General features: G+C 34.4%; 1 protein-coding gene across 3 annotated transcripts in view; it reads right to left on the bottom strand.

Moving 5' to 3' along the window:
• The window catches only part of SHOC2 (SHOC2 leucine rich repeat scaffold protein), a 158,835-nt gene that overhangs the window by 144,297 nt on the left and 901 nt on the right, over positions 1-13,637 (bottom strand). The gene's annotated exons all lie outside the window — the stretch shown is intronic.

The following is a 13,637-nucleotide window of genomic DNA, read 5'->3' as shown; positions in this document are numbered from 1 at the left end:
TTAAATTGTCAGTACATCTATTTAAAACCATCAGCAAGCATCATATGGGGATAAACCAGAACTATTCCCAATAAAATTAGGGGTGAAACAAAGCTGCCCACTATCACCACTGTTATACAATCTTGCTAGCAATTAATTAGCCTTGGCAATAAAAGAAAAAGAGATTAAAGGAATTAGAATAGGTAATGAGGAAATCAAATTATCACTTTTCGCAGATGATATATATGATGGTATACTTAGAGAACCCCAGAGAATCAACCACAAAGCTATTAGAAATAATCTACAACTTTAGCAAAGTTCCACAATAAAAAATAAATCCACATAAATCATCAGCATTCTTTTACATCACTAACAAAATCCAAAAGCAAGAGATACGAGAAATTCCATTTAAAATAACTTGATAATATAAAATATTTGCGAATTTATCTGCCAAGGGAAAGTTAGGAATGATATAAGCAAAACTACAAAACACTTTCCACACAAATAAAGTTAGATCTAAGCAATTGGAAAAATATCAAATGCTCACAGATAGGTCCAATGAATATAATAAAGATGACAATATTCCCTAAACTAATCTATGTATTTATAAACTAATCTATTTATTTAGTGCTATATCAATCAAATTCCCAAGAAGCTATTTTACTAACCTAGAAAAAAATAACAAAATTCACCTGGAAAAACAAAAGATCAATAATTTCAAAGGAATTAATGAAGAGAAAAAAAGCAAATGAAGGTGTCCTAGCTGTACCAGATCTAAAACTATATTATAAAGCAGCAGTCATCAAAACCATTTGGTACTGGCTAAAATAAAGAGAAGTTGATCAGTGGAAAGGATAGGTTCACAGGACAAAATAGTCAATAACTGCAACAATCTAGTAATTGACAAACCCAAAGGCCCTACCTTTTGGTGATAATAATTTCACTATTTGACAAAAACTTCTGGGAAAATTGGAAACCAGTATGGTAGAAAGCAGGCATAGACCCACACCTAATACCATATACCAAGATAAGGTCGAAACGGGATCATGATCTAGACATAAAGTATGATACTATAAACAAACTAGAAGAACATAGAATAGTTTGCCTCTCAGATTTGTGGAGGAGGAAGGAATTTCTGACCAAAGAACTAGAGATCACTATTGATCATAAAATAGATAATTTTGACTATATCAAATTAAAAAGCTTTTGTACAAACAAAACTAATGCAGACAAGATTAGAAGGGAAGCAATAAATTGGAAAAACATTTTAACATCCAAAGGATCTGATAAAGGCCTCATTTCTAAACTACATAGAGAATTGACTCAAATTTATAGTTCAAGCCTTTCTCCAATTGATAAATGTATTGTCAAAGGTTATAGACAATTTCCAGATGAAGAAATTGAAACTATTTGTAGCCACATGAAAAGATGCTCCAAATCACTATTGATCAGAGAAATTCAAATTAAGACAACTCTAAGATAGCACTACACACCTGTCAGATTAGCTAAGATGTAAAGAAAAGATAATGTTGGAGGGGATGTAGGAAAACTGGGACACTGATACATTGTTGGTGGAACTGTGAATGGATCCAACCATTCTGTAGAGCAATTTGGAACTATGCTCAAAAAGTTATCAAAGTGTGCATATCCTTTGATCTAGTGGTGTTTCTACTAGACTTATATCCCAAAGAGATCCTAAAGGAGGGAAAGGGACACACATATGCAAAAATATTTGTGGCAGCCCTCTTTGTAGTGGCAAGAAACTGGAAACTGAGTGGATGCCCATCAATTGGAGAACGGCTGAATAAACTGTGGTATATGAATGTTATATGAATATTATTGTTCGGTAAGAAATGACCAACAGGATGATTTCAGGGAGGCCTGGAGAGACTTCTATGAACTGATGCTAAGTGAAATGAACAGAAGTAAGAGATCATTATACACTTCAATAACAATACTATATGAAGATCAAATCTGACAGAAGTGGCTCTCTTCAACAATGAGATGATCCAAATTGGTTCCAATTGTTAAGTAATAAAGAGAACCAGCTACACCCAACGAAAGAACTATGGGAAATGAGTGTGGACCACAACAAAGCATTTCCACTCTGTTATTGTCTGCTTGCATTTTTATTCACCTTCTCAGGTTATTTTTACATTCTTTTTAAATTCGATTTTTCTTGTGCAGCATATAAATATGTATACATATATTGTATTTAACATATACTCTAACATATTTAACATGTATTGGACTGCCTGCCATCTAGGGGAGGAGGTGGGGGGGGGGAATGATGGGAAAAGTTGGAACAGAAGGTTTTGCAAGGGTCAATGATGAAAAATTACCCATGCATATTTTTGGTAAATAAAAAGCTATAAATTTTTTTAAAAATTTAAATTTAAATTTAAAAAAATTTAAAAGAGAAATGACCAGCCTTCAGAGAGGCTTGACTTACCTGAACTGATGCTAAGTGAAATGAGCAGAATCAGGAGATCATTATACATGGCAACAAAAAGACTGTATGATAATCAATTCTGACAGACGTGGCTCTTTTCAACATTCAGATGATTCAAACCAGTTTGACATGTGCAGTGATGAAGAGAAACATCTACACCCAGAGAGAGAACCAGGGGAACAGTGTGGAATACAACATAGCATTCTCACTTTGTTGTTGTTTGCTTGCATTTTGTTTTCTTTCTCAGTTTTTCTTTTTCTTGCTTCTTGATCTGATTTTTCTTGTGCAACAAGATAACTGTATAAATATGTATACATATACTGGATTACTGGTTCGAACATGTATTTCAACATACTTAACATGTATTGGACTACCTGCTAGCTAGGGGAAGGGGTGAAGAGGAGGAGGAAAAAATTTGGAACAAAAGGTTATATACAAGGGTCAGTGTTGGAAAAAGTATCCATATATATGCTTTGTAAAAATAAAAACTTTTTTAAAAACCATCAATGTGAGAACTTCAGAGCAATATAGGAATTAATGTAAAGCAAAACAGAACGAAATGATATATACAATAACTTATAATAATGTAAATGTAAAGAATAAAATTGGATGTTGTATGGTTATGACAACTAAACTTGACTCTTGAGAAGACATGAGAAAATGTTCCATCTCCCATTTTTGGAAGAAATAAGGAGCTGTAGTTATGAAATTCTGTGTATTTATTCTAACATGACTTAGATATGGGAGAGTATCGTTGAATTTTTTAAAAATCTTGATACAAGACTTGCTAAGTTGGATAAGGAGATTATAAAAGAAAAAGCCATCAATAAAAACAAATCATGCTGAATTATATTTCTTTTTTTGATGAAACATTTATTATGTGCCAGGCACGGAGCTAAACATTAAGATTTTAAATACAAAAGAGAAGAGTACCTGCCTTCAAGAAGCTTCTCTAATGGGGGAGATAACATATATAATAGGGAAGACTATTAGTCTAAGGAACAACATGAAACGTATAACAACCCATTGAGCAAGTTAATAAACAAACTCTTCCCTAGGATTACAAGGTGAGAACTCAGGTTGTCTGGGCAATTCTCTAACTCAGAATTCACACCTTTAGTTCCGGCCTTTAGGGGGAGTTTACACCCTTGAACTTCAGAGGAGGACTTTACATATTTAAAGGAGTTTATACCTTTAAAAGGAGTTCTGAAAAGGAGTTTACACAACCTTTAAAAGGAGCAAGTGCATTGGTTGAAGTAATTTTCCCACAAGCCCCTGAGTTCTCACATGCCCCTTTAAAAGGAGCAAGTTCATTGGTTGAAGTATTTTCTCACAAGCCCCGTTGAGTTCTCACTACAATCTCTGCGAGGATAAAAGAGGGAAGCATTGGATCTGGAGAGAAGTTGAGTCTGGGATTGAGTTGAGACATCAGTCCCCAAGGATAACTTAGAGGCGACTGGACCTTTACAACACTTTATAGAAGCAATGATGATATTCATTTAATGACAAAGTTATTAAAATCATAAATAAGTTTTCCTAGACTTTAGCAAAATATTTTTTTTGGGGGGGGAGAAGGTGGAGAGCACTATATGTGATCTAAATGATAATAAAATTAGGGTTTATTTGGAACTGGATTCTAGGTGTGAAGTGCTAAGAACCTGTACCTGAGTGGTGGCAATAAAAAAGGACAGAAGAGGTTTGTATTCAAGAGATGTTGCAAAGGTGAAAAATAACAGGTCTTGGCAACAGTCAGAATATGGAAGAGGGGGGGAGTTGGAAGAGGTGAGAGAATGAAGAGTCAGGATGACTCCAAGGCTGTAAGCCTGAGAACTGAAAGGACAGTTGTACTTTCAATAGGAGGGAAGTCTGAAAGGACAGGGGAGGGAGGAGGAGTTAGAAGAAAAAATACCTCAGTTTCAGATACTTACAATTCAATTTTGGACATGTTGGAATTAAAGAGATCTACAAGACATTAAAAATACCTACAAGGCAGTTGGAGATGTGAGAATGGAAGTCAGCAGAGAAATTATGGAAACAAACAAAGGATAGGAATATCTGAGAATCAACAACATAGAGATAGTAATCAAATCCACAGAAGCTGATGAGATCACCAAGTGAAATAAAGAGTGGGAGAAAAGATACCAGCCCAGAACAGGATCTTGTAAGACACTTATGATTAGAGAGTAATGACCTATATAAAGAACACTAAGGAGCTTTATGAAAGGCAGGAAGAGAACTAGAAAAGCAGAAAGAACGAAGATTAAGAAAAGTCTATCTGGGACAGCTAGGTGGTGCAGTAGATAGAGCACCAGCCCTAAAGTCAGGAGGACCCGAGTTCAAATCTGGCCTCAGACACGTAACACACTTCCTAGCTGTGGTGACCCTGAGCAAATCATTTAAACTCAACTGCCTCAGCAAAAGAAAAAAGAAAAAAAAAAAAAAAGAGGCTATTTGATTTGGCAGTTAAGAAATCATTTGCAATTTGGGAAAGAGCAATTTTGATGGAATAATAAGGTCAAAAGCTAGATGGTAATTAGTTAAGACATAAGAGGGAAAGACATAGGAGGCATCTATTATAAATGGTTTTCAAGGAGTTTAGCTGGAAAAGACAGAAGGGATACAAGATAATAGTAGAGATAGGGTGATCAATTGATAATTATTTAAGGATAGGGGAGACAGAAGCATATTTATAGAAGTTGACAAGTCAGGAAGAGACTTAAAGGGGGGAGGAGGAAGAAACCTGTTAGAGGAAATTGGAATGTTATTGGATTACTTAAGCAGGTTGGGGGGGGGGGTAGTATCTTAGTAAGGGAGCCTCTCCATGAGAGGTGGGGTGGATATAGAGGCAGAACATATCTGAGTGATATGTGATGAGGAAGAAGGGAAAAGAGGAAACTTACAGTGAACAGTCTCAATTTTTTTTTTTTCCCTACAAAATATGAGGCAAGGTTTACAGATGAGAGAACTGAGGAAAAAAGGAGCCATGGGATTTTTGAGAAGAGGATTAAAAGATTTGGAAAAGCTGCTGTGAAGAGTGGGCTAGTGATATGATAATGGACAGTACAAAATGATTGCCAAAAATGAGTAAGACCCCAGTTAAGGTTGTGTGACATAAATATGTCATGGATTCATTCAGAATAGTTGAATGATTTTTCTCCACTTTTGTCAGCAGCAGGTTACTGGAGCATAGGCAGGGGAGTGATAGGAATGATCAAAAGCTGAGACTTGGCAGGGTACAACTAGCAATGTTTTTGGGAGGAGGGAAAGGGGATGAACAAGAACTTAAGAGAAGATGGGGAGAAAAAGGAGCGGCTAGTGCAGGGATGAGAGAACAGAGAAGTCAAGGGATTGGAGGTATAGATGAGAATAGGGTTTGGTAAGGGGAGGCAGATAAGTGAGGTTGGGAATTCTTATACATGGAAGTGATGACATCTGAGTAAGGGCAAGATCAAGACTATGGATATTTTTATTTGTGGAGAGTAGTAATATATGGGAAGTTAAATAGGCTGAGAAAGTGAGTGATTAGGGCAGTTGAAGGTGAGATAATAGTACAGTGAGGTCTGCAAATATGAGGACAGGACTAATGAATACAGAAAAATTGTGAGCCTAGTAATGAATTCACTGATAAAAGATAGGAACTTGGACATCAACAGTTACCAGGATTTTGATAAGTTGGTAAATGTAGTCCAAACTTTCTTGCCTTATTAAAATACGTATTTTGAACTTTTTAATGATTGAGTCACCATTATGAGCAATCAAAAAAGCTAATACAATTTTTTTTAAGCTAGATTAACAGTAATATACAGAACAAGAATAGCAATATCCTACTATATATAGTGTTCTGTGATTAGATCACATATGGAATATTGTATTCCATTCTGAATGCCACATTTTAGAAAAGTTATAAAATAAGGTATGGCATTTTGGGGACGAGGATTGAACAATATGGTATGTTATACCATAATAACAGTTGTTTTTGAAAAGAAAAGACAAGGGAGAGGTGATAATTGTCTTCAAACATTTAAAATACTGTCAAGTAAAAGAGAAATAAGATTTGTTGTGTCCAGTCCGATAGACAAAACTAGGAACAGAAGGTACAAGTTACATAGATGAAGGCTGTTATTTCTAGGCCTTCCCAGAAGTAAAATGAGCTACTTTGTGAGTTAAAGATAGATTACAATTTTGAGGTACATTGAAGAATTATACCTTCTGAGGTATGGCTTGAATAAACTATCCACCTGCTTCTAAGATTCTATAACCTCACTGCAACACTGAGTTGCGAGACATAATTGAGTTATACAATGACTATTTGCTCCTAAGTTTAAATAGATCCAGCCTCTTGGAGGAAGAGAGAAAGTTGAATGGAGAGGAAGAAGGGGAAAGGAGACAAATTCTCTGCTTTGTATAGTTCTTCCTCTATCTTTTCTGCTTTTCTTGGAACTACCAACACACCTACCTCTAATAGTCTTCTCTTCTAATTAACTCCTAAACTGTTTCCAAGTCAGAATAGCAATTATGTTACAACTACATGTGAAATAAAGAAAAATAAATCCTGAAGGCTTTCCTATAAGTGATCTGTATTATCTAGATCTGAATCCCAAAACATGCCCCAAAAAGGGGGAAAGGACCTATTTCTACAAAAATATTTATGGCAAATCTTTTTCTGGTGGCCAAGAATTAGAAATCAAAGGGATACTCATCAACTAGGGAATGGTTAAACAAGCTGTGGTATATGATTGTGATGGAATATTATTGTGCTCTAAAAAATGACAAGCAGGATGATCTCAGAAAAACCTGGAAAGATTTACATGAACTGCTACATAATGAAGTGAACAGAACCAGGAGAATGTTGTATACAGTAACAGCAATACTGTCGAATGAAGAACTCTGGATGACAAGTCATTAAGTCATGCTTTTCTCAGCAACAAGATGATTCAAGACAATCCCAACTAATGATGAAGCATACCATCTGCCTCAAGAGAAAGAACTGATATTGATTGAATACAAACTAAAGCATGCTATTTTTTCACTTTCATTTTTTTTCCCTTGTATTCAAGTTTCTTGTAATATGGAAATGTTTTATATAACTGCACATGAATAACCTTGATTTGGAAAGGGGAGGGGAGGGAGAAGGAATAGAATTAGTAACACAAAACTTCAAATAAAAATGTTAAAAAATTGGGGGGGGGGGGAAGAAACTGTATGAACTTTGTTATATGAACTTTATGACTTTTGGCTACTGAGAGGTCTTTTGCGGGCTTACTTCCTGGTTCTTAATAATGTTACATATAGTTTAGGTTGTCCAATAAATAACTTCCAAAAAAGTCAGATGTTACCATAATTTGAAAATTACTATTAAAAAAATATATAATGCTTAAATTTAAGAAATGGTAGGGGAAATTTTAAATCCTATGTAGGGAGAAATGAGAAATACTAGAAAACAAATACAAAAAAAAGAAATTATGAAAAAAAAAACTGGCACTGTTTCAAGAGCTGCTCTTTTGAATTAACTGTGATGTCCAAATAAGCCATTATTAATTCATATTTCATGAGAAACAACAGAAAATACTCATATTCCAAAGTTCTTTAAGTAAGAAAGATCAATAGTCATTATAATGCTTCCAGCTATTGATTACAGTTTGACTTATTTTCAAAAGGAAAATTTTCAAGAATAGGAGGTAAAATTAAATCCATTTTATTCAAAATAGCAGCCTAAAAATGTTCCCATATTAAACACTCCCTACCTTGGATTATGTACTAGAGAATTTACAAATATCTATTTTGATAGGATACAGAGCTGAAAAAAACTAAGAAAAATAATTTTGTATTATCTTCTTTCAAATCTTCAGCTTAGAATATTCCTCACTTATCATTACAGTTCTACTTCTTGATATTTAATCTAATAAAACTTCAAGGAAGTAAAAATCAAATTCCTTACATTTACACAGGAAGAGTAGTCCATCAAAATTAATGAAGGCTCAAGGGAAATTTAATAAGAAATAATGTTCACTAAGAAAATATTTAATATTTTTTAAAAGCTTCATCCAAGCTGTGAATTGGTCCAGTTGCTCTAAAAAGCAATTTGGAACTATGCCCAAAAAGTTATTAAACTGTGCATACTCTCTGATACAATAATAAGACTACTCAGCTTACATTCATTAAAGGAATCAGAGGAAAAGGACCAATAAGCACAAAAAATTTAAAAGAGTTCTTTTCATACTAGCAAAAAATGGAAACAAAGGAGGTGTCTTTTAGGAAATGACTAATCAAATTATGGCTTATAGATTGTAATGAAGTATTATTGTGCTCTAAGAAATGAAAAAATAAGTTTCAAAAGAAAATAGAAAGACCTCTATGAACTGATGCAGAGTAAAATAAAGAAATTTAGATTTATACAATGACAACACCTTTGTAAAGAAAAACTTTGGAAGACTTTAGAATTCTAACCAATATTACAATAAAGCACAAATTTATAAGACCAAAGATAAAATGTACTGCTCACCTCCTACCAGTGAAATAATAAATTTAAAATCTGGAAACATAATGTACATATATTTTCAAGGTAAGCCAATGTGGAAATTTGTTTTGCTGGACTGTACATATTTATACCATGGCTTTATATTGTTTTTTCTCCCAGGATAATCTTTTGTCTGTAGGAATGTAAAAATACATTTTTCCCTCACACGATTAATACCATACATCTTCCAATTAAGGATACTATAAGGTTAATCAAAACAATGGCATTAGGAAATACAATGATGCACAAAAAGAGGAAAAAATAATAAAACAAAAAATTTTAATCTTTTGAGAACTTTCAAATTTGTTAAAATCTCAGAAACAGAAATACTGTTAAATGAGGAATGGAAAGAAGAGTTTTTTAATTTAAATGATATAAATCAATCAAGTTTTGTATTCTTGGGGCAGGCAGGGGCAAAGTGGATAGAGCACCAGCCCTGAAGTCAGGAGGACCTGAGTTCAAATGTAACCTCAGACACTTAACACTTCCTAGCTGTGTGATCCTGGGCAAATCACTTAACCCCAACTGCCTCAGAGAGGAAAAAAAAGTTTCATATTCTGTCTAGCCCTACACAGTAAATTTCCATTCAATTATATGAAAAAATAGAAAAGCATGTAGTCCTTCTGAAAAATAGTTATTAGATAATGAACCAAGTTAGTTATTACATTTCTTAGGTAATCACACACTGCCACTGGTACTATTATTTCAAATCAATATTTCAATGTTGGCATTATCTAAATAGCAGGGAATCAAAAAACTGAAAGGTCCTTTGCTATTAAGAATTTTTTTTTTTTTTTTTTAGAAAATCTACTCACTTTCTGAATATAAAATGAAATGGGGAAAAATCCATGGGAAAAGAGTTCAAATACTAGTTTATCTTACAATAAAGGACACAAATTAAAATATTTTCTCTCAGACTTATAAATCTTCCTTTGTAATCTGAAGCATTTTAACATTAACTATATTCCAAAACATTTAGTCATATGCTAAATCCAATATCCATCACATTTCAAACTTGTTATGTTATCACATAGGACAACAGCAACAAACTAGGAATTTTCCATTTCATTTTTCATTGCTTACACATCAATTAAGTTAGTACATTAAAGGAAATAAAGTATAAAGATAATTTATAAAATCATTACAAATATGTAAGACAGTAACACCTCCCTAACAAAACACAGTAAATAACTAAAGTCAAACCTTATTTTAAATTATACATTTCAGCACATAAATCAGGGATGTTGGAAGAAAAAGTAGATATAAATGTTGTTGCAATTAATATAAAAGCTACTCCCTCAAACTACTATCAAGTATTAATTAGTAGTCTACACAAGAATTACAAAATCAGAGAATCTCCAAGTTGGAAGGGATCCTGAGAGAACATTTAGCCTAATCCATAACTGAACAAGAATTCTTAATACTTACCTAAGTATGGGTCTCCCAATTTTTTCTTGAACACCTCCAGCAGGGAAATCTACTACCTCCCTAATGCTATTTGGTTCCTGCCTACAGTATACATCTGGTAATATTATAGAACTTACACATTATATTTCTTCCAATGTCTGCCTAGTTTTCCTGCTAGTCCCTCAACAAGGAAATATTTTATTGATATTCCCAGTCACTTAATCAGAAAGAACTGATGTATTATTTTTTTAAAGAATTTAAAAACACAAGATGGGGAGAGAATGACTCCTGGTTCAATTGCTCATTATCTTGGATCACCTTGGCCAAGTCATTTACTCTCCTTAGGCCTGTTTTCCTCATCTATAAAATCTGAGGATGGGATTAGATAAATTCTAGAATCCCCTTCAACTCTAAATCTATGATCCTAAAATTTTAAATCTAGACATTTGAGTGTTTCCAAATAACTGAAAATACTACTAATAGATATTGGTTTAGTAAATTGAAAATTTTAAATGTTTATTATTTCACTTAATCCATGCCTTACACACATACACAAGTATACACAAAGTATATTCTGATTAATCAGAAAAATGATTCTAGAGTTATAATTACGTAAAAGGAAAAAACATCTTATGGGAAAAGTATCTCAATAGACATAGTTTTTTTTGTTGTTGTTGTTGTTGTTGTTTTTAATGTTAAGATATAGCAGTCATCTTAGAGAATTATCACTTTTTAAAAAAATAATCCAGCATATTAAAAAAGCAGATCCAATTACCAAGATTTAATTGTCTAGAAAACAAAGCAACTCAACTTCATTCAATCTCCTCCATTTACGTATCAGTAAGGCAAGAGAAAAATGTAACAGCAGCTATTCAAAAGCAACTATCTTTGGGGTTATTCTACATCAGACTGATTTCTGTTTCTGAAAATGGAAAAAAACAAGTCATCTGTTCCTACCCAGGGCACTGAAGAAACAGTAATTTTTTAAAACAAAATTCCAAAAGTATATCAAAGATAATTTATAACCAGTGTTGCCTTTTCGTAGCATAAAATATGTAAATAAATACTGTGGCATTACTTCTGGGCAGTTACATGATCATTTTATTTGCTACATTTACAGAAACTCAGCTCCTTGTTGAAACTTTAATGCAATGATAAAAACTATAGAGAAATTCAATTGCAAACTACAAAACATTTTGTGAGCCATTAACCAAAAGAGAAATAAGAGACTCATATTACTAAAACTTCCATTATGTCACTGTTTAAACTATACTAGCCAAAAAAAGAAAACCTGGATTCTGTATAGATAAGGTTAGACCCTCCTTTTAAAAAATGAATAAACGTTTTTGAAAATTAGGCTGGCAATTTTTTCATTTAGCTCTATAAGAAAGCATTATTGTTGTCATAATCAATCCATTAAAAGATATTTAGTTTTGTGGTTCAGAATATTTAGTAGATTAGATAGCATGTAACCAATGTAATTAGAGCAATGAAAGCTAACCATAATCTGGACTGACTCCACATATACATAACTCCATTTTTAAAAACTTAAGAGTACCTGATGCTCAAATTTGTAAGAAATAGATTTCATATGACTTCTAATTATGTGGCATAAAAAGAAATTTATATATCTATTCTCTATCTTTAACAATTCCTGTCATCAAGAAATATTGCCTTATTAATTCAAATTGCAAAATTACATTAAGTCTACCATATAAATCATTGTCCAGCACAAAATAAGACTTTATGTATTCAATCATATGTAGTTAAGATAACCATATTTTTCTCATTCTTTTCTGAGGTCAATCTCTTTAAAACTATGTTAAAAAAAATTTTTTTCTATGTTGCTGTTGTATTTTAGTCACAAATTATGGGTTTCCAAAAGATAAAAAAAAATGAAACTTTGGTATCAATTCAAAGACTTATTGTGAGTTTCTTACTTTTTCTGAAGGAGTACAAAAAAATTACTGGGGTGTAAGGTCAAATATATACATATAGTCTAGTCTTGTAATCATTATGCTGTAATAGATACCACTATACAAAACACATGTCTAACCTCATTTCTCTTCAGCATCTCCAGAAGCAGAGGTTTAGTTAGGTTCTAAAACAGGACAATCTCATTTACCCACATTAAACATCAACTTTTCACACAAAAGCAACAACAGAAAATTCAAAACTCATATTTCAAGGTCTGATAACTTAAAAAAAAAAATCTTTCTCCTGGGTGTATACACATACATACACAAAAACCCAAGAGACTTAATCCCAACTGTTTTTAAATATAGGCATTCAAACAACTAAGTTCATTTCTAATACATGTCAATTAAAGATTTTGCATTGAGGTCATTATTTACCCACCTGAGCAAGCATACTAGAGCAGAGGAAGGCAAAAGCAAAAGAAATACAAGACAATGAATTTAGTGATAATATATATATATTCCTATATACATCACATATGTATATAGGAATATACATATTCGTCTGAGAAGTCTCCACCGCTACTATTCAATTACTCTTTTTTTTTCTTTCTTGTAGTTCAGAGCACCCCTGTTCTTGGCTCCCACTCACAGCTAATAATAATAACATTTTTTATAAACTATCAAGGGTTGGGCACCAGGAGGTATAACCAAAGGAGGCAGCCTTGGATGCCTACAACTCCCTTCACAAGAAAAACACACCCAAAATTTACAGTGTCGAGCTTTCAGGGGAAGGCTGTCTTCGAGGGGTGGGGATGGGGGGAGTGTGTGTGTGTGTGTGTGTGTGTGTGTGTGTGTGTGTGTGTGTGTGTGTGTGTGTGTGTGTGTGTGTGTGTGTGTGTGTGTGTGTGTGTAGTGTGTCTGTGTGTGTGTGTGTGTGGTGTGTGTGTCTGTGTGTGTGTTTCGAAAAAAAGAGCCTCGCTTTTGAGAGAGAGGAGAGCTCCTCACCTGCCCACCTCCTCAGCCCCAAAGGGACTGCCCCTGGCCGCCGGTCGTGCCCCCTCGGCGGCGGCGGCGGCAAGCTTCCCTCGCTCCCCAGCTCCCAGGAACTGTCCCGGGCAGACTCCCTAGGCCCGGCCCCGGCTGCTGTCAGACTCAACCCTCGCAGCCGGGAACGGCTTTCCGCCCCGCCGCACAGCGGCCCGGCCCGCACCCTATCTCCCCCGGCCCGGACGCCCAGGAAAACGGCGGCGGCGCCTCCTCCGGGCCCCTCAGAGCTCACTCTTGCTGTCCCCTAGGCTCCGGGCCTCGCCCCTACCCTTAAGTTATGATCCTACGCCCCAGCTCGGACTCCGGGATATGGGGA

Source organism: Sminthopsis crassicaudata, chromosome 2 (assembly GCF_048593235.1).
Source record: "Sminthopsis crassicaudata isolate SCR6 chromosome 2, ASM4859323v1, whole genome shotgun sequence".
Taxonomy (NCBI): Eukaryota; Metazoa; Chordata; class Mammalia; order Dasyuromorphia; family Dasyuridae; genus Sminthopsis; species Sminthopsis crassicaudata.
The sequence above is the reverse complement of the archived record's forward strand: the minus strand, read 5'-3'. Positions and strand labels throughout refer to the sequence as shown.